This window comes from Dromaius novaehollandiae, chromosome 3 (genome assembly GCF_036370855.1).
Source record: "Dromaius novaehollandiae isolate bDroNov1 chromosome 3, bDroNov1.hap1, whole genome shotgun sequence".
NCBI lineage: Eukaryota > Metazoa > Chordata > Aves > Casuariiformes > Dromaiidae > Dromaius > Dromaius novaehollandiae.
The window spans coordinates 102050153-102077136 of record NC_088100.1 but is presented as its reverse complement, the minus strand read 5'-3'; the positions used below and the strand labels follow the sequence as shown (position 1 = coordinate 102077136).

The window sequence follows — 26984 nt, the reverse complement described above, 5'->3', positions numbered from 1 at the left end:
GTACACAAGTAAAGACAGACAACAAGAAGTGAGATAGAACCAGATTGTGAATTACTAGGAAAAGAAAAAGCTGATGGATGAATAACACAGAAATGATGGATTGGGTAATTCAGTTGTATGCAGGGATCCGACTGTGTGACAGGGCACATAGTTATACCTCAGAGACATGTTTGGTCAGTTGGAGCTTCTCTTTTGCCTTCTCTCACATTCATTTACGTTACCTAGTCTCACAGCTTTTACAGAGAGCTCTGCTCCCTGAATCTCTGCTACCAGAGACTGAAAAGGCTGATTTTGGTTCAGTTCCACACAGTTCCATAACCTTTCAAGTTATACAAACTTCCATTAGAGATTAAAAACCAGAAACCCCCCAAACCCACATTATACAGATCTTTTCTTACCCAAATAAGAGTACACCATCTTTTGGAGATTTTTTTTTTTTTGAACTAAACAAAGGGTATGTCCATTAGAAACAATTCTCCTCATCCCAGGAAAAAACCTGACAACACAAAACCATGCACAGCCTTCTGTATTTAAAACTCAGCTGTTTCAAGATCAGTCTACTTCAGCTATTAAAACAAGTCAGAAAGATATCGGGGGGTGGAGGTTACACTTCAGATACACTGCTTCTGATATTTGAGAGGTTTAATACAGATACAATCCCATAAACTCTTCAGCATCACATTTATTGGCACGGGGGCACATTTATTTCTTTGTAATAGGAAACTTGGAGTAGATGACCATCACATCACTGGTGAAAACTGCTATGAAATAAAATAACCCAGTCACCTGAATTTATAAGTTCCTCTAACAAAGTATTGTGTGCCAAGCTAAGCAATTCTGATGAATTACATTAGAAGCTTATAGACTTCTCAGAAATAATTATTTACACAGAGCTGCAACTGCACAGAGACATACACATGCTCACACTTCTGAAGGAAAATAAATTCTGACTTGTTACATCCACATATTCTTCACTTGAGTAAAAACCTGTAAGATTATTAACTACAACAAAGCTCTAAAATGGATGCTAAAATGGTGTTTCAGGCCAGCATCACACATTCCAAAAACATATATTAGCTGAATTCTAGTGCACTATATAAAGGCAAGTTTGAACTGGAAAGCTTTGCTGTGATTTGTGGTATTTTAAAAGCACTCTTATAACAATTTTAACAGTTCAAATTCAAAATATCATGAGCTTAATCCCAAAGAGATATAGCTAGCGCTAAACTGCCATTTTAATGGAATTTTTGCACCCTGTCTCCATGCTCTACTTTATAAATAAACCTCTAGACTTTTTATTGATTTTTTTAACATGATAGATTGCGCCTCTCTGGCAGAAAGGGCCAAAGAACAGCACATGAAAAATTACAGGTTCGCAATTTGTGAGAGGGACAACAATAACAAAACCCCCATGGGAAAACTATTGCAATATAACGCATATATGTGTATGTTCACTGTTTTTCAGATCTGCAGGGTATATGTATATAAACACATATATAAAAAAAAGATTTTTACTAAATTTACTGTCAGAAACAAAGGAATATCAAATACAGTTATATCACATGCTGTACATCTTTTTCAGTTACAAAGCATAAATGTAACTTTAGTGTCTGACTTGAATAAACTTGCTCTAGGGTGGTACACGACATGCCATGAAAATTATCTCAAAAAGGAAGAAGTCCTATACCAGTTAAAGGTCTAGGCTCCAGAGATTAAAAAGTAAAATCATTCAGTAAAGTTCTTATGGTTTCTTTAACAGGTAAATACAGCAACAGCTAACATAACTTAATAGTTAACAAGTCTTAGAGCCTCTACGGTCCTGTGTCAGACAGCTCATCAGTACACTGCTCTGCTGACCTAAATTCTGTAACCAACTATGTGAGTATCACCAAACACACTTGTGGTCAAGCTGTAAGATCACTACTCCTTCTATAACTGAACTCAGAAACATATTACAGTGTCAGAATAATAACTCCACCACTTGTGTGCATGGATGCAAGTGTAATGGATTTCTAATCCACCGACATGAGAAAGACACTTATTTTTCTAACACAGAGAGGGAACACTTTGGTCATATGATCCAATTTTCTGTTATCAACATATTTCTAAGGATAAGCAGAATGCCTGCTACCACAAGTTGCTTTCTTACATAGGGAAGAACAAGAAGGGCAACCAAAAAAAGGAAATACAATAGAAAGCAAGCAGCAAAACCTAAACATTTCACTTAGTATAATAATAGTTATTTAGCAGTATTATGGCTTTATCCCATTTGGTTCATCTTTCCTTACTGCAATGTATTCTTTTTAAATCAGTATTCTGATCCTTATAAATATATGACTGGATTAAAAAGATTCCTTGAACACATGACTTTATAATATCATTTGAATTCTCTGCACAATCCTGTGAACTCCTGTGTGCTTAATTTTAGAAACAAGGACAATAAAAAAATTTCAAAAACCCAACAACGTCTGCCATTTCCATATGTGCTCTATATTTTACTAGTTCTCAACCAGAAATGCAAAAAAACAAAAAAGATTTTTAAGGGCACTATGTCTTCCCTGACACACTGAAACGTAAAATTCTTCACCTCTGAATTGTCTACTAGAAATCTGTTACACCTGGCTAAAAGTTCCCCAACTGATTTTCAGAGGGAATGGCAATTAAGAGAGCCATTCATGAAGATGTGAAGACAGTGTGACAAAAATATCAGGGATATTGGAGGATTCAGGCCACAGAATACCCAAAAATGATTTTCAGGGGATGCAGCTGCATCACTGCAAGTGCAGAGCAACTTACCAATCTCTCCATGTCTTTCTCTCAGTGCTTGTTCTTTTTCAGATGGTGGAAAAAAAAGCAAGATCAAAAATTACTGGTAACCAATGGTGATCTAATATGAATGCACACAATGCAATGGCAACTAGGAATATGACCAAAACAGATCAGGATGCTTGGCTGTACATATAGAGAAAAGTGGGGTCAAACAGTGGCAGACAACACACAGAGATTTCATTTCATGTCTCTCACCAGTCAGTATCAGCAAAAAGTCACCAAGGAGTGGTGAACACGTGTCCAACACCGCTCCTCTGGGCTGGTGCACATACCAGAAGGCATGGTGCTTTTTCCTAGATTCAGCCAAACCAGGTACACAGACTCCAGACCAGAACTGACTCTTTCTCAAAAGTCACATCGCTGCAACTGAACTGTGGAGCTGAAGGACCTGCACCACCACCAACCGTGCTGCTGTTCTGTGACGAACTTGAACTTTAGAGGCCAAAATTTTCAACCTGACCTTTTTGCTGGCACTAAATTCATGCAAATTTTTCCCCCCCCACGAAAAGTCTGATTTTTAAATACTGGTCTACCTCAGCTAGCAAGCACGTGTTACTGACGATTACTAGAACATATGTAAGAAACAAGCAATAGCATATGGCTATACAAATAGCTAAACCGATGAAATGTTCCTTTCAAACTCCAGAAGAGACAAATAATTTCACCAGATCTTCCTAACAGGCCACCCCACAGCATGTGTGAGCACTTACCACTTGAACAAATGTACTGGATAAGGCCAGCACATGGCCTAGATTTCTTCCAGGGCAGTGTCTGGTACTGGCATTCAGATGCGTGCGTGTGCACACTCCTTCTCTCTCATGGGCACCTCTCAGTACTTCCTCCTGCCTTCACTTCTAGGTGACTATTATAGAAGAAAAGCTAAGCAAGAAAAGACATCCAAAAATACAAAGCACATGAATGGATATCTGTAACTTTTGTATACCAAGAGCCTGATCTAAAACTGTTCATGCAACCCTTCCTGCTGAGCAAGACCTAAAGGCCTTCTCCCCCTCCTGCCCAAGCAGAGCACAGCTGGTGAAACCCAGAAAGAGAATGGAAATCTCTCCATGTCCCATGTAGCCATGGATGTTTTTGTTTCAATGTATTTTTAAAGCAATGGGGATGAGTCTCCCCCCCACCATCTTAGATCTCCCCAAATAGTTAAGATAAATAGACATCTTGCATATAGGTCACTATGGCAGGAAATTTAGACACATGAGAGCCAGGATGATCATTTTCCATTTGCTTTGTCTCTGTGTGCACTTGGTACTATCACTGTCATAGCACCAAGCCTGCTACATGTGAGCACATAAATTCAACATCACACTTCTGCCTTTTCTTAACATATTTATTTTTCTTCTGGAAAGTGATTTATTTTAAAATGGCTTTTTGAATAAAAAAGGCAGAAATCAACTTTTCAAAATATATACTTCTATTTGATTTCTGTTTCCCTCCTTCCAACTCCTCAGACTATTACAGAAAACCACCATGTCTCTATTTCACACGTGCCACAGCTACAGCCATAGTTTGAATCCTAGAAGAGAAGCGTGAAGACATTCTTGTTTATTGTGGAGACGTGGCATACTCTTAACTCCTTATTACAGAGCTTGGCTTTGCATATGGGACATTCTGACAAAATATAAGAGTATTAGCATTAGTTCAAAAACCTATCCAACTTCATACGGGCATTTCTTATCTGCAGTGCTGAGAGGATGTACCTGCACAACAGTACAACACAACAAACTCAAGATCAGGTCACCTGGTCAACAAATCTGCAAAAAGGCAACTCATTATCCCTGCCATACATGCTCTGCACCAGTGACCTCAGAAACAGTACAGTATTTGGGGGTCTGACTCTTGATTATGCACAGTGGAAACAAATTAAATTACATTCCCATTGATTTCAAAAGGCTTTAGGCTAGATGTTTATGACTACATGTTTATGTTTACATTTCATCCTACAAAATTCAGAAGGCCGTAACTGCATTTAAGATGAAGTTCAGAGTCAGTAGGGAAAGAATTACAACACAGAGCTAATACTCAGTTAAAAATCCAGCAGGGAGGAGAAATAGGTCTGAATTTAGCATGGCTGACATAAGCTGTGATGTCATTTCCATACAAAGGCTAGTGGAGGAAAAAAATCTTTTTTTCAGATCCAAGATAAAGAGATATGTAAACTGTTTGGCCTCCGTTTCAAATAAATGGTGTGAGATAACCCAAAATTTAATAACTCTCAGCCTTCGTTCCTGCTCTTCAGAGGACTTGAACATTACTATGGATCAGATCATTTTGAGAACACTGAGCCAAACCACTTGTAGAGGCACGTAACTTCAGTGGAGTCCCACCCAACAGTGCCAGCAGAGTCTGGTTCTCACTCTTCAATGAGATGTTTGTTTTTTTCTTTTGAGAGGAAGTAATTTTAAACAAACTATCAAAAAAAAAATCTGGCTGTAACAACTCTAAAGGAATTTTGGTACAATTGCATGTGAAATTAACAATTCTCTAAGGACAGATAAAAAGAGTCAACCGAAACAGGTTAAGATCAGAGAGGAAAGGTATTAAGAATTAAAAAAATGCACAGCTAAATTTAAAAAGAAAATAAACTTCAGCCAAATAGAAAAGAAGCCACTGAAAGAAAAGATAGAAAGCACAAAACATACAGTTACTGTATTTGGGTAACTCAGAAAAGGCTGCACAAGAGTCTTTACAAAGTTTTTAAAATTAAAAAAAAAAACACTTTTCCCCCTCCAAAGTAGCTCCTTAAATAAGAACTTTGCCTTAAGTGCTACGCACACCTATTATGCCAGTAAATAATTTTAGAACTTCAGAACTTTTATGAGGAAAATTCAACCTGGAGGGTAATTTTCCTTAAGTTTTTACTTGGCAAATGAAAATAGTGCTTTTAATAGATAAATATCCTTCCCTGTAATTGTTATTCTGTTACCATAATGTAAATTGGTGTTTTACACTAATGCAGCTTGAAACCTACCTAACGAAAAAAAACACAAAAAAAATCAAACCAAACTGCACAGGACAGGGCAGAACATTGCTTCGTACTAATAACATGTAAGCACAGGTTTCTAAACAAAAAAAAAGTTGTTGCATAATTTATTCGCTTTCCTACTAGTTTCACAGATTAAGAAAGATAGTAACACCATGAGATAACTAAAAGATTTCTTTTGCCTTTAGCTCAGTAATTTACATGTCTTCAGGTTTTGTGTTTTTTGTTGCTGTTCAATGTGCAAATACTGTGGAAATAACATTTACCTGAATTCCCAGTCTACAAAGCCAGCTAACTGCTGTTTGATACAGCCGCATGTCCACCAAGCATCATAAAGAAAGATTTACAGTAAGTGGTGACTAATCTGTACAGCGTATACTGTACGTGCATCAGTGAGTCAGCTTGAAAGTTTGTTCATTCACTTGAACACCACTTCTTCTTCCATTCTCTTCTTTCTGATCTGTAAACAGATGAGAAATCTGGCTTCACTTAATTCAAGGAGAAATTCTTATTGCCTTAATAGGTAATAGGTGCAGGTACAAGAACTTACTGCTATTGTACAGTAGTGACCTAAAACAACATTGACTTGCCTACACAGCACCATAAAAATGAGAACAAACAAGCAAACACACACCCCAAGTTTTCTTTCAGCAAGAACCTTCTGTGTCTCCAAGAAAGGAGTCCTGCAAAAAGAGACTTTCCAGGGGGCATAAACTGACCCTGCTATTGAAAGAACTTCCTAGTTCCAACATTTGGCTGATAGTTGGGCAATCTAACTGCACAAAGAGTGCAAGAAATGACAAGTTTAAGTGATCTGGTTTACTGGTAACAAAAACAGTAGCAGAACAACACAGACACATACTATAGATAACTAGAATGTGCATATTTGACTTTACATTTGAGGAAACCTTAAAATAAGATGCCTTGCTCTTTTGTTCTCTTTTTTCATTTCTTGCAATTTATATAATTAGTAGTACGGATTTTCCAGAAATAACCTGAAAGCAAAAGTTCTACCTGAAAAAAATGTTTATGTTTTAAATTTATGGGCTTAAATGTAAGGATTTTCTTTACGTAACTGAAGTGCATCGTCCACTTTGTGATCAGAATTCATCGACCAGAAAAATACAATAATTACAGAACATAATAATTACAGCTAAAAGCTATATCTATATCAAGACTCAGTCTTGTACCTCCTTTCAAATAGTCACACAAGTAGTTCAACTGACTACAGTATGAACAGACATTGCTACAAATGACTTAAAATTGAAAAATTTGGCCCAATACATAGTGCACTTAATCCAACAGAAGCCTTTCCATCAATCAGCTTAATGTAATAATCTATGTACCATTTCCACAAAGTCTGCATTTCAACCCCATTAGTTTTGGACCATCGCCTACTGGCTGAGAGCTAGTCTTTAAAACCAGATGAGCCCATGTTATTTTAATGAACCCCTACTTTAACTAATGATCACATAGTTAGCCTAGGGATGCTAAGAGATCTTAAGCAAGAAAGTATCATTCCTTTCATTAGTTATTCTAATTCTGTGGTATTAGTCTATCATTTATATACATGCATTCAATTTCAGATTAAAATCTCCTCTGAAATTTGAAAATTGTTGAAATGAAAATCTGCTAGGGCCTTATTTTATCACCCCTGCTCATATTAAGTAGTACCTCACTATACAGGTAGCCACACTAGGCTTAACATAGGTACTTTTCATTAACAAAAGAGGATTTATCACCATTGTCTTTTTTCAGTGCACCTCCATTTTCATTTCTTTAAATCTAAAGCTGTTTTTAACTTCAAAGGCTAATTTTTACTACAAGCGAAATGAAGGGTAAAATTCATCCTCTGCAATGCATTTTTGGTTTTCAAGCATATAAATGGAGAAGCCTTTTTTCCATTTTACCTGCAAGGCATATTCTCTTATTCATGCTTTTTCATTATAATAGCAGCAACTTTAGAAAAGTATTAAAGTTCATTATGATCTAGTGCTTTCAAAATTTAATATTCCTGAAAAAATGCTTTTCTCCTTTCAGGTATATTCTGCTTCTCATTTATCAAACACACACACAGGCAGCAGCAATACTTTTTCATGATGATCCATGCAGCTCAGATAGTAGTTTACTGAACTCTGACAGCATAAAACTAGTTTATCTGATGAAAAAATATAGAGAATTACTGTCCATCACCATCACTCAGAAGTCTCCTCCAGTCTTGGAAACACACAGCATCAATGAAAGAAAGTGGGAGAAGCTATCTGCCTGTATTTCTGCAAATATTTTGGCTTAGAAGTACTACTGCCATCTTAAATGGAGATATGTCCCTATCATACTCATAAATACGGGTTTAACATAGCTATGAATATGAATCTCACCTTTCACAGGCATACACAGTCTGTTCACTTAGAAATTTATCTCCTCTCCACTCCCCTCTGTACCTGTTGCTTTGCCATGGAGGCTTACTGAAACGTGTGTGAATGGTTCGCAGGGCACTCCTATACACGAAGTCTGAAAGGAAATTAGGGCTCCATTGCTTGTGTTCAGAGACACTCTCTAACAAAGCAGACATGTGGTTCCTACAATCTGTCCTACCTTGGAGCAAGCAGGATGGTGGAAGTCCTTCTGGACAGAGGCAAGAGTGCCATTTCTGACACTTCAGTGTATGCAAAAGATAGTGCATCCTGCCCTGCTTGATGTGCTATTGCTCGCATCAGTTGTGTTGCCAAAGAAAGTAAAAACTTCAAACAGTTTCACCCAATCCTTTTATATAAAAGTATCCTGGTTCAGCATCTCAGCACTACAGCATGTCAATCTCTTGAGATGGTGTTCTGCCCTATTCTTTGCCAGGAACTCATTAGAATATCTGCAAGTACTTGTTTATTATCATTGCTGTGATGCTGAATTCACGTTTTTACACTGATCAATAAAAACTAAATCAACACACTACACACCCAGCCCACACATGAAGAAAATTCATTTAACAAGGAGATCAAAGTTGTCTACATTCTACTGCTGTAAAATCACAACCAGCCTGCTGGTTTTCACCAATTATCTTTGAAGGATGATTGGAAATGAACAGAAATAATTCTGGAAGCACATACTGAAATTGCAGATACAAAACAGAGATAGGAGGACACATGCAAATAACCACGTGGGAGACCTTCACTTGAATTTGAACTGCATGGCATGCTGAAGAGACATATGAAGCATCAACGCTTCTGCAAAGCTGCACCATCAAACGCAGGTTAACATTAACCATTTATTTTGTTCTATCAGAATACGTAAGTGTTCCTTTGCAACACAGAATATAAGCTTTTGAAAAGTAACAAAAAAATAAAAGAGAAACCCCAAAGGAGCAAGTGGTTTAGCCATTGAACTGCTTTCCCCCTCCTACCCTGATACATTAGGGATACTAGCAGCAACAAAACAGCTGTGCTAAATGCTGAGCTATACATAATATAAACTTGTGGTTCAGATGATTATAGCCTCCTATGCTCAGCAGACAGAGCTTTGGTAAAGGCCACAGAACTCATATTTATTTAAAGATTCGCTGCGATCAAGGTACCATTGCTAAGTTGATGCTTTCAGCCTTCTGAGAGAGTGCAGCATGCAATGCTCTGTCTCTGCTAAAAGTGACGTGCATCCAACGCAAAGAGGGCCACTTCTCCGCAAAGTCCGCCCAGCTCTGATACTCAGGGCGAGACAAAATGAAACAGAAGCAGGCCAAAAAGAAAAAATTGGGAAGATATTTAAGGAACTCAAAGTGAGTGCCATAAGCATTTGAGGACTTCAGTGGCCTACATTTTGCAAAAAAGAAAGCTCAATTTAGCTATGCAAGGTCTTTTAAGTACTAATTCTTGTAGCAGATGTGAATTACTTCAAGTGGTCAGCATCTATTTTCTATTTAATAAACTACTATTGTTGCTAACAAAGCAAATCCTATCTTCATAAAAAAGAGTAAATAACTAGGAAATTTGCATATGAAATAACTACGATATTATTTACTTGGGTTTTTTTTTTCTGGTACAGACAGGATCTTCCACCAGTATATCTTCCCTATCACCAGCAAGTGAGCCAGCAGGGTAGTAGAGATGTAGCATTGATGGTACAAGTTCAGTTTGCAAAACTGTTACCAGCAATCCTACTGAAACAGCTATGAGTTACGCATTTTTACCAAAAAACTCCGTTTTACCTATTCCTTCTTGATGCATTGCTACAGTGTCCAAAGAGAGTAAATAATACTTAGCCTGTGACCAAAATGGATATTAATAGCAACCTATTTCATGCCTCCAAACTTTCACAATAATACAGTATTAATACAGTATTTCCTAACCTGCAGGATTTTAAAACTGTATTCAAAATTAAAGTACATGGGATCACTAATTAAGAGAAAATATTTTAGCATATGAACAGTATACTTCATGATATACTTCCTGCTCACCGATAAGTTATATTCAGTTCTGCACGCAGAGCAGAGGGCTATTTCAGCCTATGAAAAGCTCTATCAATAACAGCATTCATTTCACTAGGACTCAGTTAACAGCATAATGCATAAGACTCCCATAATCTTGCAAGAGTGCCTATATGCATTTCTACCACAGGATTGTAGTATTTACCACACTGATCTGTCCAAAAGTAAATGCAAGATTTGTAGTGGGTATTCTGCTAAGAAAGAGAAAGAAGTTAATATTGAGGTCAAGTGTAAGATTTTTTTAAAAGTTTTGTTCGTATAGTTGTAATTGGCATAACCCTCCAAGGGAAAATAGAGCCCCTTCCAGGGAAAGGCATTTCTAATATTGATTTGGCATGTAAAACATGACAATACTGGAAAAAGCACATTACTGCTAGTACAACTGGAGCTCAGAGAGGACTCTTACCCATACAGAACTGTTGCAAAACACCACACCCCCCTAACATGAACTGTTTTACCAGAAGAATTTTTGGTTTAAAGGGGAGAATGTATTTAAGGCCATGTCTAAATACATCAACATGCGATTTTTGTCTTTTAAATAGAAAAACTAGAACACAGACTTCCCTCCATTCCTCCCCCCAGGCCCCCAAACACACACACACTAAAAATATATAAATAAAGGAAATGAAACTTCCCCATTAATGAAAATGGGGGGGGGGGGGGGGGGAGTGGAGAACAAAGACAAAAATGGGTCTGTACAGCATCTTTTACGGCCAAAAAAGTCAAGCAGCTTTTCTTTTCTTTTTTTTTTTTTAAGGTAGAGAACTCTAGTCATTATCAGATTTTTAATTTAAAAGCCCCTTGTTACATGGGGTTGAATAAGATTTGTTTTTCACAGCCCCACGCTGAAATTATTTAGGAATTTATTTCTATTTAAAGAGAAAGTAGCTGATAGAAATTCTGCACTGCAAACAGATACAATCCTTTACGAATCCCAGTAGGAGTCATTCTAACCAGACAATGTGAACAAAAATCTCTCATCATCAGGCATTTTTTAAGACAGAGCTGCAATTTACTTGTATCTGTTTTGCTGGGGAAATCTTTCCCCAATCCCTATTTTTGCAGTTTTAACCTACCTGAGACAAAGCTTTTCCTCATTAGTGAACACAAAGATGTTTGCCACAAAAAAACCAAATATCAAAAAAGAGTATCTGCAACAATTCTGCTTTGCTATAGAGGCAATGAAGTCTAAACATGAAGGATGAAAAAAAAAAAAGCAAAACAAAACCTTGCAGCACAGCACTTCAAGGACATATCACAATGCAGTCTCTATCAAAAATCCTACAATGAGCAGTTGACAAGGGGAAGAAGGGGAAAGAGAGCAACCATTTTCTAGCTGCCCCAAAAAGACATCAGAAAATTTCTGATAAAGCCTACAATGGCTATTTTATAAATGACTTACTGGTGGGGCAGGTAAATACAGTGTTTGTGTTCATGTGCCCTGAAAGCGATCTGCGCTGGCCCAGCTGGCCTGAGGATGGAACACTGAAGATCAGGAACTCGGAGAAAATTCTAACAAATTCTGAACTGTAAATTGGAGAAAGACAAACTAAAAAGATCAACTACTTTTTGAGTCTACATCATATCAGCATCTTGGGTCTTTCCAGAGCAATTCATCTGTCAATTATGAAAACTTAGGTGGGCTGCTTGTGTGAGACATATTATGCTTTGTTATAGAGTAAGCTAAAACCACAAAACTCATTTCACTCAGAACCTCAAAATATACCTAACACTACAGAAATCATCCAAAACGTTGCAGCGTCCTCGCTGTAATATGCAGAGTTTAATCTAAAAAAAATCTCTATTATAAAATAACTAACACAGCGCATGTTAAAAGCATGCACTAGATCATCCAAACCATTATTCTCTCATGAAGAAAGTAACACAAACTCTAGATTTGCCTTCTAGTTTTTAGAGCAGCAGGTTGTAACCTGATCACATTTTCTAGCTTTTCTTCACACAAATCAATGTCTCTCTTCTTTCAACAGTTTGGTTCACAGAACTCTCAGAAATAGAATTTTAGAAAAAAGCAGGAAAATGTCACTGGACTTAAGTCGATTCTTTTGATCAATACTAGGTACATGTTTTTAAAGGATAAACTATTATTCAGAATTGGGGGGCTATTTTGTACTTGCCTGGAGGACTCAAGCGCTGAACAAAGGGCTGATGTTGTTTCAAGCCCCTGTCCTCAGGCAGGGCTAGGTGAATCCACACCCCCCGGCCACCACGCGGGGCCTCGCTATGGGACCCCGCAACGGGACAGCCAAGGCAGAAGCAAAGAAAATAAATAGCCGTCAAAAATATTCTGTTCTTTTCGCATGTAGCAACCAATAGTCCACAAGAACAAGTACCAATATGACTTGCTGGCTGAGCATGGTACCTAATTCATCCTCCTGACCGTGCTTGACTGTAGAGTACCTAGTGCCTAGTGCGTAATGACAGATGCGAGGAGAGGGTGCAAGGCTCTCAGCACCTCAAGATCTAAGGGACCTAAGGATACCCTCCCAAATACGACCAGATAACACTGTGCATAGACACATGCCATCCAAAAGCAAATTCAATGCATCTCTTAAATCTGCTTGGTTTCAAGCACAGGGGGAAAAAAAAAAAGAAAACATAAAATTTTTGCCACTGTTCTTTGAACTATGCTCAGACATACTCTTTGAAGGAAGAGCAGCCTTTCTTAAAATATATCTGAATGTGCTATTTTTGTCTTTATCTTAGAAGGCCTGATTTCCCCTCACAACCCTGCAATTGATTACAATAAGTTTCTCAGGGCCAGACAAGTTAAGAAGAGGTTTTATAACTCTGTATGCAGCAAAATGTATGGAATTTGCTGCCTTAATTCTTTAGTTTCAAATCCAGCCCCTTTATCCTACAAATACTCAAATGCACATTAATTCTACTCTTCTAAATAGTGCCATGGAAGTCAATGTGACTACTCATGCTGCTCGACATATGTAAATAGTCGAATGCTTACAAGCAAGGCCAGACAGAATTGATACATGCATGTAGAGATGGTTCTATTTACACCTTACAGGTGGAAGAGAGGGAGAAGAATCAAACAGTATTTTAGAGACAGAAAAAATATAATTCTGATCCTGATTTTTCATCGGAAGGTATGCAGCCTCAAAAAAATGTAAGGTGGGGGAGGAGAATATCGTTTCCAGATCAACAATCAGTTTATATCTATAAAACACTTCTCGCTTAAAAAAAGAAAAAAAGAAGAATTCCAAGGAAGCTGAAATGAAACTACCTCATCTTGCAAGTTATTATGACACATCATAAAGACACATAAAATCACCTTCCAACGCCATAATCTTATGATGACATTACAGATCCCAGGGTCGGTCTGTCTTTGGTTTGCTACAGTCCCACTACAGAACCAGGGAAGGGAGAAGAAAGCCTCCTCAAACACTTTGCCAGGTAAATTTTTAAATGACATATTCCCTGGTAGATTAGAACAAGCACAAAATTAACACTTTAAAATATTCCTAGCAAAATATTATCTCATAAGGCTTTACGAAATCTATGGTACATTACAATAATACTTTTCTCATGCTTTTCTCTTACTCCCAACCTGATACTAAGTTATAATTTCAACTTATAATGGCAAACCGCTTTATCACTGAAAAAATTAAAATGACCAGAAGTGGTGAAAGTAATGGAATTTAGAGTTTAAACCTAGGAATTCTTTCTTCCTACTTAGGCTGGATGAGTCCTGCACAAAAGTCAAACAAACCTGAAACAAGGACTCATTTTATGGTCTTAAACACGTACCATAATACTCTCAGAGACATGTGATCAATAGTAACATAAAGGTCAAGAAAATTAAATGGATAGGAAATGAAGACTTTTTGAGTATATCTAAATACAGCATGAGTCAATATCAGATAAAGAAGTTAGTCATGTTGTGGTTTATTGACGCTAACATTGGCCCATTTGAGAGTGATGTAAACACTGGAGGCAGGACCCCTACCTCGCTCCCCCTGGCCCCATCCCTCCCCTGCAGAGCCAACGGCTGCACATACGCTGATACCAGAGCGCTTCAGCAGCACCCTTCTCGGTTCGCCGAGGGCCTGATTCTGCACTCTGTACTCAGGCACAATTTTCATTGTACAGTGCACTTATTTGCTTTTTCCATTAAAGTCATATTACTTGTATTTGAGGTTTTTTGGCTTTTCAAGATACACTGGTTTGACTACCACACTGACAATGCTGTTCAGTTCTTTCTTGGGAGTCTCCCAACTTCAGAAACATAAGCTGCGTATCAATCATAGCGGAAAGGATCATAAAAGTACTTACTTGCGCCAAAACCTGTGAGTATGGTATATTTAAGCATTTAATTTTTCCAAAGACATAAAATGGAAACCGCCAGACTATCAGTTATAGAAAAAAAATGTGTATAGCATGAGTTTTTTTCATACAAAAAGGAAAAATTACTTATCTGAGCTCTCATTGCTTGTAAATAAGTTTATTTGCCATGATATATTTTTGTTTGTTACAAAGCTGCACAGCTTAACTTCCATGCCATATGTGCATACATGGAGCGCTGATGAAGTAGCACTTTTGATGTTTAATATACCTTGGTTACACCTTAGGAAAAAGAATTAACATACCAGGGAGCACCATGCCATGTCACTTGGGTAACCAAGTGATATGCGTGTTAGGTATTTTTAGACAGTGTCTTACTAAAGAAATGGCTCTGTTCTGATCCAATACAACATCCAAACAAGACCACCAAGTACATAACCAATCACGGCAAACAGCTGCGCACACCAAACCACACACACAAACGACTCATACCCACACCAGTACTATGAGGACAGGTCATCTCATCACGGCAGTGTATCCTCAACATGGAAAGCTGGCAGGTCCGCGAGGGGAAGGCTGCAGGCCAGCGCGCAAGCTGGGATGCACACAGCCAGTGGGACGGCCCCGGCAGAGAAGCAAGGCCCAAGCTTGCTAAGTGAACTCTCCCCTCTTTCCATTAGATTCTTACAGGAAAATTATAGCTGTCAGAGATATAAAACTTTAAGCAGGTAATCACTGGGGATAAAAACATTAATCATGCAGTTAAGTACTTTGCAACATTTCCCATAAACAGTTTAGTTAGGGGTCATCATATTTTCTAATGCTTTTGCTGCTATTATTTTAGTCCGTAGGAATCCATGAACACCACCAGTAACTACAGGAGCTCTGATCAGTGTTTATGGATGGGGGCAGCAAGAACAGGTCAGATTTTAGTGGGCTACTACACTAACATCGGTAAGCTTACATTTTGCATATTCAAGCCTGGGTAGTTGACTGGTAGACATGAAAACTGATCTGTGAAGTCAGCAGAAGGATGAGTAGGCATTATCCATTTATTAACTGGTTAACTGCCAATTAATTTTACTTGCAAATCATCTCTCTGGCATTTAAACATCTGGCTAATAGTTTTTTGTTCGTTACTCCATGTATTTTGAGGGAACAAGAAAAAATAAAAGAAATGAGGCTGTCTGCACCCTGACAGGCACCAACTCCCCATACATTCCTTGGGGGGGGGGGGGGTTGCATTGCTGAAAGGCCACATGCAACAGTGTCATGTGAAGGCGAGGAAGGGCTCCCAGCGCGCTCCCAGCACGACGCCGCCAGCAGCGATGTGATTTCCCCCGACGGCACCCCGGGCGCCCCTCTGCCCGGGGCAGCCGCGGGACCCGCCACGCGTGTCGGCGGCGGGGGGGGAGCCGGGGCCGGCCGCCCGCGGGCTTTGACAACTTCCCCCGCCGCGGGGCTCCGCGCCCGCCGCGACCTGCCGCGCCGCGAGGGGGGCAGCGCCGCCGCCCCGCGTCCCGCCGACGAGAGGCGGCCGGGCCGGGCCGGGCCGCGCTGCCCCGGGGAGGGGCGGAGGGGGAAGGGGGGGCCGGGCCGGCGGCGCCCCCCGGCGCGGGCCGCGCAGGTCGGTGCGGCGGCGGTCGCCCCCCGGCGCTGTCTGGAGCCCGGCGGCAGCGGCAGGAGGAGGAGGCAGGGCCTCGCCTACTCGGCGCTACAGACCGAAAGTGAACTGCAAACTTTTTTTTTTTTGGTTCTTTTTTTTTTTTTAAGCGAAGCCCCAGCTAATGCAAAAATGAAACTCGCTAAGCATTTGCCTACCTGGCGTTAAGTCTGCAACAAGTGCACGCAGGAGCCGCGAGCAGGGACCTGGCGGGGCTGGGCGCAATTTTTTTTTCTTTTTTGGCGCTGATGGAGCAATTGCAATATTAATTTATTACAGAGCCGCCTTTGCTCGGTCCTACTTTACTTACGGCGCGGCGCTCATCCTGTAAACAAATATCGCTCCGCCAGGAAACATACTCCCCCCGCCCGGCCCCGGTGCGGCACCGACCGGCGGCGGCACATGGGGCGGGCGGGGGCGCCCCCCGCCGCCGCCCGCGCCGGGGGCGGCCCCGGGCACCGGCACTTACCTCCGGCTTGGCCTCCCCCGCCGCCGCCGCGCTCCCGCGGGGGCTCGCCGCGTCGCCGCTCCCTCGCCCGTGATGCAAAAAATCCCGGTGTCAGCAAATCGCTGTCAAATTATTTTCTTGCAAAAGAGAGAGAGGAGGGAAAAAAAAAAAAAAAGCAGAAGCAGAAAGGGGAGGAGGCTGCTGGCGGCGACGGGATCCCTCCGCCGCGATGGGTCTGGCCCTGGGTAGCGAAGCAGGAAGTAAGGTGTCGGCGGCGCCGCGGCTGCGGCCGCCCGGCCCCGCGGCGGGGCGAGGGCGAGGGGCGCCCGCCACCCCCGGGCCGCCGCCACGCCGCCCTCGCCCGCCGCGCTCTCCGCGGCAGCCCCTCCTCTGAGGGCTGCGGGCGCGGCGCAGGTGCCGGGGCCGCCGGCTGCGACCTGTCAGCGACGCGGCCGGGACCGCGGGCGGGCGGGCGCGGGGGTGCCGCGGGCGGCCCGCGCCGCCCCATGCCGGGGCCGCGGGGCCGGTTCCCGCCCGGGCGGCAGCGGCGGCGCCGGGGGCGGCGGCGCCGGGGGGGAGGGGGCGGCGGCGCCGCGTGCCGCGACCGTTGGAGCCGGCGGGAGAGGGGGCGCCGCCGAGGGGCGAGGGAGGAGGCCGGGGCGCCGTCACGGCGCGGCGGCGGCTGCGGCCGGGCCTCTCGGCGAGGCGCCGCCGCCCGGGACAAGCGGCGGCGGCATCGGCTGCCCTCAGCGGGGGGGATGTCGGCCCCCGGCGCCGGGTGGGGGGGGGCAGGGGGCTGCGTTTGGGGTTAATCGGGAAGTTGCTTCTCTGATGCGGGGAGCCGGGTAGCGACTAGCTCCTGTGGCCATGGGGTTTTGCCACTGGGTAGTCCTAAACTATCCTCCTCCTTTTTTTTTTTTTTTAATCCTGCAGAAATTTTTTGGCCATGTTCTCTATCAGTCCTGCGTCCGCCGAGTTACGAATTTGCATTAGATTGCACCAAAACGCGCTCTCGCAGGGAAGGGTATTGCGTCTTGGGGACAGCAGTGTGATGCCTGCTGCTTCCACCGTGCTCTCGTTAAGTCCTGGGCAATGACAGACGAGTTACTGCGAGAAACCATAGCTGGGAAGAGAGAAACTGAAACGGAGATGGTTATAGGGCCTACTTCTGTCTTCAGAGAGAGAGAAAAGAAAAAAAGACAGACAAAAATCGTAGGGATTATAACTTGGACAGAAACAAGTCTTTGGTGTCAGCGTTTCTGATTCGGTCTCGCATTATAATGGTTACCATCAGCCTCGTTTTCTTTTTATGGTCATGCTGGTTTCCTGGTTGCATGACACTTCCATTGGGCCACTGTTTTTAGTAATTTAACCTTTTATGAGATTGTTTTGATTTACAGTATGGATTGGAGTGAGAGCAAGGAAGTGTGCTATCGCACAATCGGCCATTTAACTCCTCTAATGTATGCAAAGGTCGCCGTTGTTTAAGATGTTAAGAGAAAGGTGGTGGTTCTTTTTTTTCCCCCCAGGCAACTAGTCATTTTCTAATTTTATTTTTACTTAAGTGAAAAATACCATTCAGATATTGTAACTTCTTTGTGCTGAACTACGCAGAATCTGTGCTGTTTTGGATTCAATGGCAGACTTGTTTGCTTGCTAGAGTCCTAAGACATGTAAACTGTGTTGAAAATAGAATTAAAACCACAACTCAACTTGCGCCTTGCCTCTGTTTTTTGTGTCTGGTCTGAAACCCAGAACAGCCTGCATTACTTGTGATTTTTGAAATGACCTTTGAGAATAAGCAATATAAATTAACACAATGTTTATAGGTTTGCCTCAGCATCTTGACTTGTTCAGCTAATCAATACAGACAATTCTATGTTGGCCAGCCTGGTGGTGGTATTTGATTTACCTAAAATATGCAGGTTTCTGTCACAATGTTCAGAATAGAAGCAAATGTGTCATACAGCCTAAACTTGCACAAAGAGGCCTTATCAAGGAGCTTTCTGACAAACTACAAACTCTACCTGTGTTATTCTGCCATAACACATTTAAGTACACAAATCTCTTCTGTAAAGTAGTTTATTAGCATTGGACAAAATTTCAAGAAAAATGTGGGGGCTGACTATAGCTAGACTACATTCTTTGTACTTATCCTGTAATTTATGAATCAGTCTTCATCAAAAGCAAAAAGCTTTAATTTACGTTCTCAGTTTCCCTGATCCTTGTAATCTTCGAGAATTTGAGTATCAGGCTTCCCAGTTTTGAATAACAAATCCTGTTATTATTTACCATATTAAACCTCAGAATAATTCCATGTCTTGGTCATGATTTAGTTTAACAAAATTTTGGTAATGATAACTGACAAGAATGTGCAAGCTGGGAACCCTGAAGCCGGGGTGAAGTCCTAAACTGGCTGAACCGCCCTCCGTTAGCCCACAGCCAGGTTTCATGCCTGCTCTTCCCAGCCCACTGCCTGGCCCTCCCGCTGGTGCTCCCCTCCGCTGCTGGGGAGCTGGTTCAGCTCACTAAGCCAGGAGACTCTTCACTTTCTGGGTTAATTTGGGGCCGTTTTAGTGAGCTCAGTTAGCTCCCTCAAAGATGGGCTGAGCGTCGGGGTCAGGACAAGGGGAGCTGTGGGGACCGCATGGCTGGGAGTGGGATGGGGAAGGACTGGGGAGCAGCCTCTTGCGGCACTAGCAAGCTGTCACATTGGCTCAGCTGTCTCCTGAAACCTCCCACCACTTACAAATAACGGTAAAGCAGCAAACGTCTTATGGTAACTGCCATCGCTCTGTCAGATTTTTGTTAGAGATTACCGAATTTAATTTTTTTCTGAGCAGGGTTGTTTTAGAAATGAAAGCATTACAGAAGTCTAGAAATGACAGTTCTCTGATCATCCTTCTGGTTAACTCCTTTCTGATACAGGACTGTTGTGTCATTATGTTCCCAAATGCCCTGCCTAGCTTAATTTTTCTTAGAAGGATCCCCCTTGAATCTGTGGGATTTCCAAGAAAGACATTGCTAAAGAAAACGTAATATGACTGTGGTAGAAGGCAACATAACTTTGTTGAACACCTGTAGTGGTTAAAATAAACCCCTTAAGACTCCTTAATGAAACACATTCATGTGAGTATCTTACTGGTCAAAATCACAGCAGCCAAAATATGGATGTCCATCTGGTTTCTCAATTTTAAATGCCTGTTTCCAGATAGAATTTTGAATTGTGGACATATACCAAAAAAAAAGAAAAAAACAGACTTTCATTATCAAATCGGTTGGACAAAACTAGCAACAGGTTTAGCTGTGTTTTAATATGGGCCTTTTGGTCCATACAGTGTACTAATACACTGGATTTAAGATTAAAACAAATTTCAGTCATGGGGTCTGACATCCTACATACTGTGGACCGTAATATCTTTAATAAAGACAGGAGCTTGCTTAAAGTTTATTTCCTGAAGAAAGTCAGTCAATGTGTAGATTTCAAGAAATGGCAAATACGCCCCCTGTTACTCATTGTTTTGATCTAATTATTGATGACCTCATGGTTAAATGTTTGGACTTGATTTTTCATTTTAATTCGTCAGTTTTCTTGCATGACTCTGCTCGTTCTTTCTCTGCTAGATTGGTTTACTATCCTCGATAAGCTAAATAAGGAACACTGGTGCCTTACAGGAGTGATACTAACGCGCTAAGAATAGTTTAAAAAATTAAATGTGTGTTTTCTGTAATCATGTTCACTGTATGTCATAATGGAAGTATCCACAGCATCCCATATCCCTGAATACCAGAAAAATAAAAGAGAGTTGGCCATGGTTTTGCTTGGAGATCTGCGAGTGTATCATTTCAATTACCCCTGTGCTCAAGAATCTCTATTTCTCTGCTTTGTCTGAAAGTAGTGTGCACAACCCTTCTCCTGTGTTTGTGCTTCTTAATTCATGCATGTTAAAATACAGGGTATCTCACTCTGACCACCTCTCACCAGTAAGCTAAGGTCATTGAGAGCTTCTAGGGTAAAACAGCATTAACTGTTTGGTATCAGTTCTTAGCACATCCATTGCAAGTTAGGAAAATGGTCAACTTTGAAATGGAGCTGAGTAACTTCTAATAGAAATGCATCAGGACCAGAAGTACTGACAATCACAGAAATCCTTTTCCCTGCTTCCACAGCCTCGGTAAGAAGCAGACCCATGTAGGCCAAATAGTTGTCTCAGTGTTGCTGATCTCAGTTGCCCGTTGCCCAGGAAAGTTGCCGCTCTGGTGGGAGACGTGAGGATGGAGCAGAGGTGCGTGGGGAAGTCATAGATTTCAGCAGCTGCCTAACCTGGTCTCAAATCCTGCTACTGCTATTTGAAAACTAGTAGTGGAAGTAAGATTCTTTCTTCAGTTTTCAGCCAAATCAGTTTGCTGATTGCACAGCATAAGGAATGGCACAGAACATGCAGCGAGGAGAAAGGAATATGAACCCATGCTGCAGTCATTTAAACTGCTGGTGAAAGCCCTGCCCTGCGGCTGCCTTTCCATGGCAGTTGAAACCAAATTAAATCGGGACAGCTATAGTCCCGCTGTCCCCTCCACAAGTTACTGCCTCCAGCTGCATGTTTTTGCCTGCTGTTTGCACCAGCACTGACAGTCATCCATTTCCTCCGGTGAGCCAGATCAATGCACATAACTGGCAGAAAACCTTCTTAATTTTTCCCCTGAATTGCTTCACTGAATCAGTTGGATGAGTAGCAGAGAAGGAGGCAGGGTTGTGTGCCCAAAAGCGGGATTTGCAGCAGCACCACTTTAAATGGCCTTTAATTGTTGTGAAACCACAGCTGCTATCTCATCTGGCAGATAAGATGCTCTTTAACAAGGTCAGTCCAGGAAGTGAACTACCACCTCAGAAAAAGAGAAGAAAAGTGAACTCTCAGCATCTCCGAACGCAGCCCACTTTGTTTACGCTTTGGTCAGTTCTGTGAGCTGAAAAGCTGTAGTTTTGTGTTCACTCGAACCTTGGGGATTTTTTTTAACATAATGTAGAGCCAGTTGTATGCAAGTACGTTACTTAACTGTTTTTCTGGTGGCATCTGAAAGAAGTGCCTGAGCGGCCAGGGCTTTGAAGGAGCTGATTGAGTCAGGGAGCTGTGTGATGGGAGCACTTAGCAGCTCGCAGCAGAACCTGGGCCTTAACCTGCCTGCATCCTGATTCAGTTGTCTGCAGATGGGTAAAATGCCACTTTGCAAGGGTACTGTGAAACAAAGCATGCAAAGTGCTTAAAAATGTTTTGGTAAAGAAGTTACAGATATGCAAATTAGAAATAGTGCCGAGTCAGAGATTTTTTCAATGACTTTATTACTCTGTTTTGCAAGCACGTGAGAGCCGTAGGGAGGAAGATGAGCTAGAGACGTTCAGAGTTTTAAAGGGGACGTTCTTGTTTTGTTTTCCTCCATTTTTTTTAAGTTTGTGTCAGTTCCCTTTTCTCCTGGAAGAAGTAGATAGTAGTATCATCCTGTGAGGAATAATATGTGGGCATGTACATGTGCATACAAAAGATCTAGTGACATGGACCATCTTGCAGCATCAGGTCCTAGTGAGTAACTTTCGAGCTTGCGTGGCTTTTCCACACACCGGAAAAGATAATTTTTTTTTTTATAAAGTACATAAACATGTATACATACAATACATACATAAATATGTATGAATACGTATTTATAATACATTTACAAATCTATAATACATATACAATTGATATATCATTGTATATTGATTATATGTATTCATATTTGTTAAATAAAAGTTTATACATTTTAAATACATAAACATATAATACACATTAGTCTTTAAAATCAATAAAAGTAAAAATCTCATCCTTTCTTTTCCTAAAATAATTTCCAGATTTTAATTTGCTGATGTGGTTTCAGCTATTCTAAACTTCAAAAACACTCGCCTTGTTAATTTTTTGGTATGAGCAGATTGAGAGGGCCTTACAATTGGGAAGTCAGTAACACTGTCCCCATGTTGCAGATGGGTAAACTGGGGAGCTGAAGTAGTCAAAGGCCATCCAGGTAACTAGCAGCAGAGTTAAAGCAAGAAGCCAAGTCTCTTAAGTACTGGCACTGTGTTCCGTCTCGAAGTGAGGCCATTATTTTTCAGATCAGTCTCTTCTGTATTTATATGCCCAACTCGAAGTGCATGGAGCTTTGACTAATGTGCAACAAGTCGTAAATGTGATCCTCCTGCCTTTGTGTGTGCTCCCAGTGGTAAGAGTTGAAAAGTGCGGTACAAAGAAACACACCATCTTTTAAAAGTCCTTGTGTTGTACTGCTAGAATGAAATACACAGTCTCGTTTGCAGAAGTAAAACATAGCGATATATTTAATATAGTGTCTCCTATGACTTTTGTTGAATGTCCCCACCAGTCTTTGTGAATTCTGTTTGCCTAGCTTTAAGAAAAAAATCATGGTAAAATAATCAGAGGCTTTATTGCAGCATGTTACAGAGAACTGTACGAATTTATAAGGTGTTTGTTGAACGAGAGAAATCATACTTTCAAGTACAGGAAGGAAAAATTACACAGATTTTATGCAAAAAAATTGATAAAGATAAAAGGTAAGCAGTTATGGAAAAGATGGGTGATGGGAGCAGAAGAAGGACTGGTATCTTAGTTTTAAATTGCAATGAATCCAAGTTATTTTCTGTAATAGAAGGATAATATCTAAATACAGATATGATTAAGTCTGTGTGGTTCCCTTTCTCAATGTGTAACACATGCAAGTCCATGCTGACAACTGAGATCAAGATTAAAGTTTTTTCAAGTATATATAGTGAATTTCAGTGCAATCACAGCAGTGTTATTTTCGCAGATTTTGTCCATCAGAGGTGGACACAATAGTGTGCTATATTGCATATAGCACACCACATACTGTTTGGAAAGAGCTCAGGAGGCCATCTGATCAGAACTATCACAATAATTATATAATCCTTCTTTCAACATTTCCTTGGTTTTCTATTTTGTACTCCTCAGCGTAGAAGTAAATTACTTTGCTGATTTCATACAGATTTGAATGTACTTTATGTAGGATTTGTTGAGAGAGTTTAAAAGAAAAAACTGCCCCATGTTCCGCTCTGAACTTTGCCATTCAGACCTGTAACCAGAATTTTTATGCAAGTTTGCTATAGTCATATATACTGGTTGGCTTTAGGTCTTGCTGCTTCTTACTCATCTTATTTGTTTCTCGCATATGTCACTATGGGCAGATATGCATTTAAAATGTAAGGATACAGCTGTCATGATTAAAATAAAATACTATCAGCTAACGTGGTTAGACTAATTGTATATTCAATATATATACAATATATTCTGTTTATGGTGATATAAGGCACTATGTATCATCAAGCTGAAATAAGCTGTATTGTTTCACATATTTTTGTGGTGATGGAAATGCATTTAGACACATTTACATTCTTGTGTCAGTGTTTTTGTTTGTTCACTCCAAAACACTTGAGGAGCTGAGGGCTGCACTGCAAAACAGAAAGCAGAAAATGTGGTGGAGCTACTTTATAGCTGTAGTGAGACTGGGAGCTTCAAGGGAGCCCTATAAAGCAGGTTAAGAAACTTAATTAATAGTAAGTGAAACACAGTTTCATCTGCAGTCATGGAAGTTTTGCCAGCAACAGCTTAAGGGCAGCAGATGACAAATAAATGCGTGGATACATGGAGTCCTGTGTTTTCTGATGGACAAATTTTGCTTCTAGAGATGAAGAAACTACCTCCTTCCCACTCAAATGGCCTGTAACTCTCCAAACCAATTTGGGAGTTTGGAAGTTAAACAGAGGATCCCCCAAACAATCTCTGTGTAGTGCGCCAGACACAAAAGGCTGAGGCAAGCTTAGGTCTGTGAGACTAAAGCTCTCAGACTTTTAAGTCTGTTTTGCTGAGAAGAGAACTAGTGATGCAAGCTGGGAACAAGATTCTTTTCAGAAGGGAAAAAAAGACTCTCTTCTGGGTTGCTGTAGTGTAGTGTAGTGTAATTTTCCTATAAAAGTCTCCAAGTTTTTCTGCTAGCCATGTGTAGTACTAACTTGCCCTCCTGTCCAGATGTATTTGAGAGCTCCCTGGGAACCCATCAGTGATGACTGGGGCTGTGGTACCTGCAGCACTGCCAGCTTGCTAGAAAGCCTTGGAGAAATATAGGGAGGTGCTTGAGAGAGGGAAAAGAGAGGGAAAATTTTTTATCTAAAATTAAAAAGTTCTTTGGTTGATGAGTTGATCTGCGGAATCTATTTCACTTTATTGAACAATAATGACATACATTTGCATTTTTATGGGTATATATTTTACTGCATTTATGTCCTTATATGGTGCAGGCACCTCCTTTAAGCCCTCAGAAGGTCAGGTACAACTCCATGGCTTTCTGTTTCAAGTCCCATGCCAGTTGAATAATCTGCTGGCTAGCAATAGCTGAAGACTGAGACATTGATAATTCCTCCGAACCACAAGGAGAGGCAAAAGAGCTAATTGTACCTGCTGTATGTCAGTTGAGGAAATCCCCAGATGGGGAGTTGTGGGTGTATTTCACTTTCTTTGCCCCAGTTGAGCAGTGCACTGGGAACAAAAGACAAAAAAAAACAGCTCCTAATTATTAATTCTGAACCTGTGACCTTAAAATACGCTCAAACCCAGGAGTGAACCCAGGGTTGTATGAGGCTTGTTCAATGTACACCAGACCTCTGTTTTAAGATTGCACCATTTGAGGTGATTCTTGTTGAAGGGTCTGCTGAAACCTCTCGAGTCTGTGTGTAAGGATGAATCCTGTGCTTTGCTAGCAACATGCCAGCGTCTTTCTCTTCCTATTACAAGGCTATCTGAAGTTCTTGGACCAGCTCCACACTTAAACTTCAAGCATCTTTGTTGTCTATATGACCTTGCAATATGATAGTCCTGAAACTTTTACTGTCTGCCTTTTTGTAAGACTTGTTTCACAATCTGGGTAACGCAGATTTCTCCGCTTCCCATTTCCACTTCAGTAATGTTTATTATGTTCAATTGTAGGTCTGGTTTGGTGTTCGTTTCTGCAACTCCTGCCTATATTTCATCTAGTTCTTCGTCTTATCTGCAATTGCTATCTGCCCTCTCAGTCAGCTCATCTCTTTTTGTTAGTAATAGATGCAGTCAGTTCATACGCTTTCAGCAGAATGCTCGGGGATGGTAACATTTTGCCTTGCCAGCAGACAGACATTTTAAGGTTGTGATAACCTATGTATCTGTCTAAGGGATCTGAAAGCAATTTTATGAATGTTGTTTATGATAACTGTTTTTAATGGGTTCTGTACTGTATTTGGTTGTCTTCAAAGAACTGACAAGTAGAACTCATACCATTTTAAGTTCATTTTTTGCATCTGATCATAATTAATCAAACATGAAAGTCCTTAGGACTTCCCTCAGTTACCTCTGTGTAGACACCACTGTGAGGACGATTTTCTTTAAATTAACCTATGCTGCCTTTGCTCCACTTTTACCTCTGCTTATACCTTCTTTCATCATCCTATTTTTTATCTACTGACTTTGTACTATGCACAAACGTTCTTACTAAGGAAATCAGTGTGATATTTGCAGGGGTTTTTTATGTCTTAGATTTTGTGCCCAGTACATAATGATCTAGTTACATCTCAACTTGCATGCCGTAATCCCAGCTTTCCACTTCTTCTTCTCTCCACTGCCAACAAGGCAAGTTTATTTGCTAATAATTTCAAATACCTCCTTTTATCCTTAACTCTCCACAGATGCTTCCGTTCTTCTTCCTTTTTAATTCAAATCTCTCTCTTTCCTTTCAAGGATGCCTTGCCTAGGATTTTGCTCGTCTCCTGTGCCACTTTCCATTTTCTGCTCGGAGATGAAGCCTGACAGGTAGCCTCTGGTGTCCCCCCCCCCGTTCCTGGGCTTTGTAGTGGAGTCGAGCCAGGCTCTTTGCTGTGTTTCTAACCAGTTTTAGAGTGCACGTATTTGAAGACTAGTTAGGCAGTTTTCCCAGTGTAGGCAGGCTCATAGAAGGCCCATTAATTACTCCATGCAGGCTTAACTGTGGGCAGAAAAAGGGGGCTTTTGTGCAATTGTCAAGCCCTCACTATTATTTGTACATGTTGGTTTTGTGTTTAATAGGATTACATGACTTCTTTGCTCTATATGCCAAAATGGATGGTTCCTTTCAGTAATAAAACAAAGCCAATAACCTGAAAGGAACCATGGCTCAAAAGCACAAACTTGACCTC

The 26984-nt window shown here is 41.0% G+C and overlaps 1 protein-coding gene and 1 long non-coding RNA gene across 13 annotated transcripts in view; one reads left to right on the top strand and one right to left on the bottom strand.

Moving 5' to 3' along the window:
* The window catches only part of TRERF1 (transcriptional regulating factor 1), a 103294-nt gene extending 86415 nt beyond the window's left edge, over window positions 1-16879 (bottom strand). For 7 of the 12 annotated variants that reach the window (XM_064509608.1, XM_064509612.1, XM_064509606.1 and 4 more), the window contains exon 1: window positions 16440-16697. The gene's annotated coding sequence lies outside the window, so the exon portion shown is untranslated. Of the gene's footprint in view, window positions 1-3539; window positions 3709-6096; window positions 6228-16439; window positions 16698-16750 lie in introns of those variants that run through there. The other 5 variants (XM_064509611.1, XM_064509613.1, XM_064509607.1 and 2 more) reach the window with 3 other exon arrangements.
* A 194-nt stretch (window positions 16880-17073) lies between these two features.
* Window positions 17074-18446, top strand: LOC135327930 (uncharacterized). The gene is made up of 2 exons (XR_010388560.1): window positions 17074-17143; window positions 17663-18446. It is a non-coding gene; the product is annotated as an uncharacterized LOC135327930 (long non-coding RNA).
* Window positions 18447-26984: the final 8538 nt, after the last annotated feature.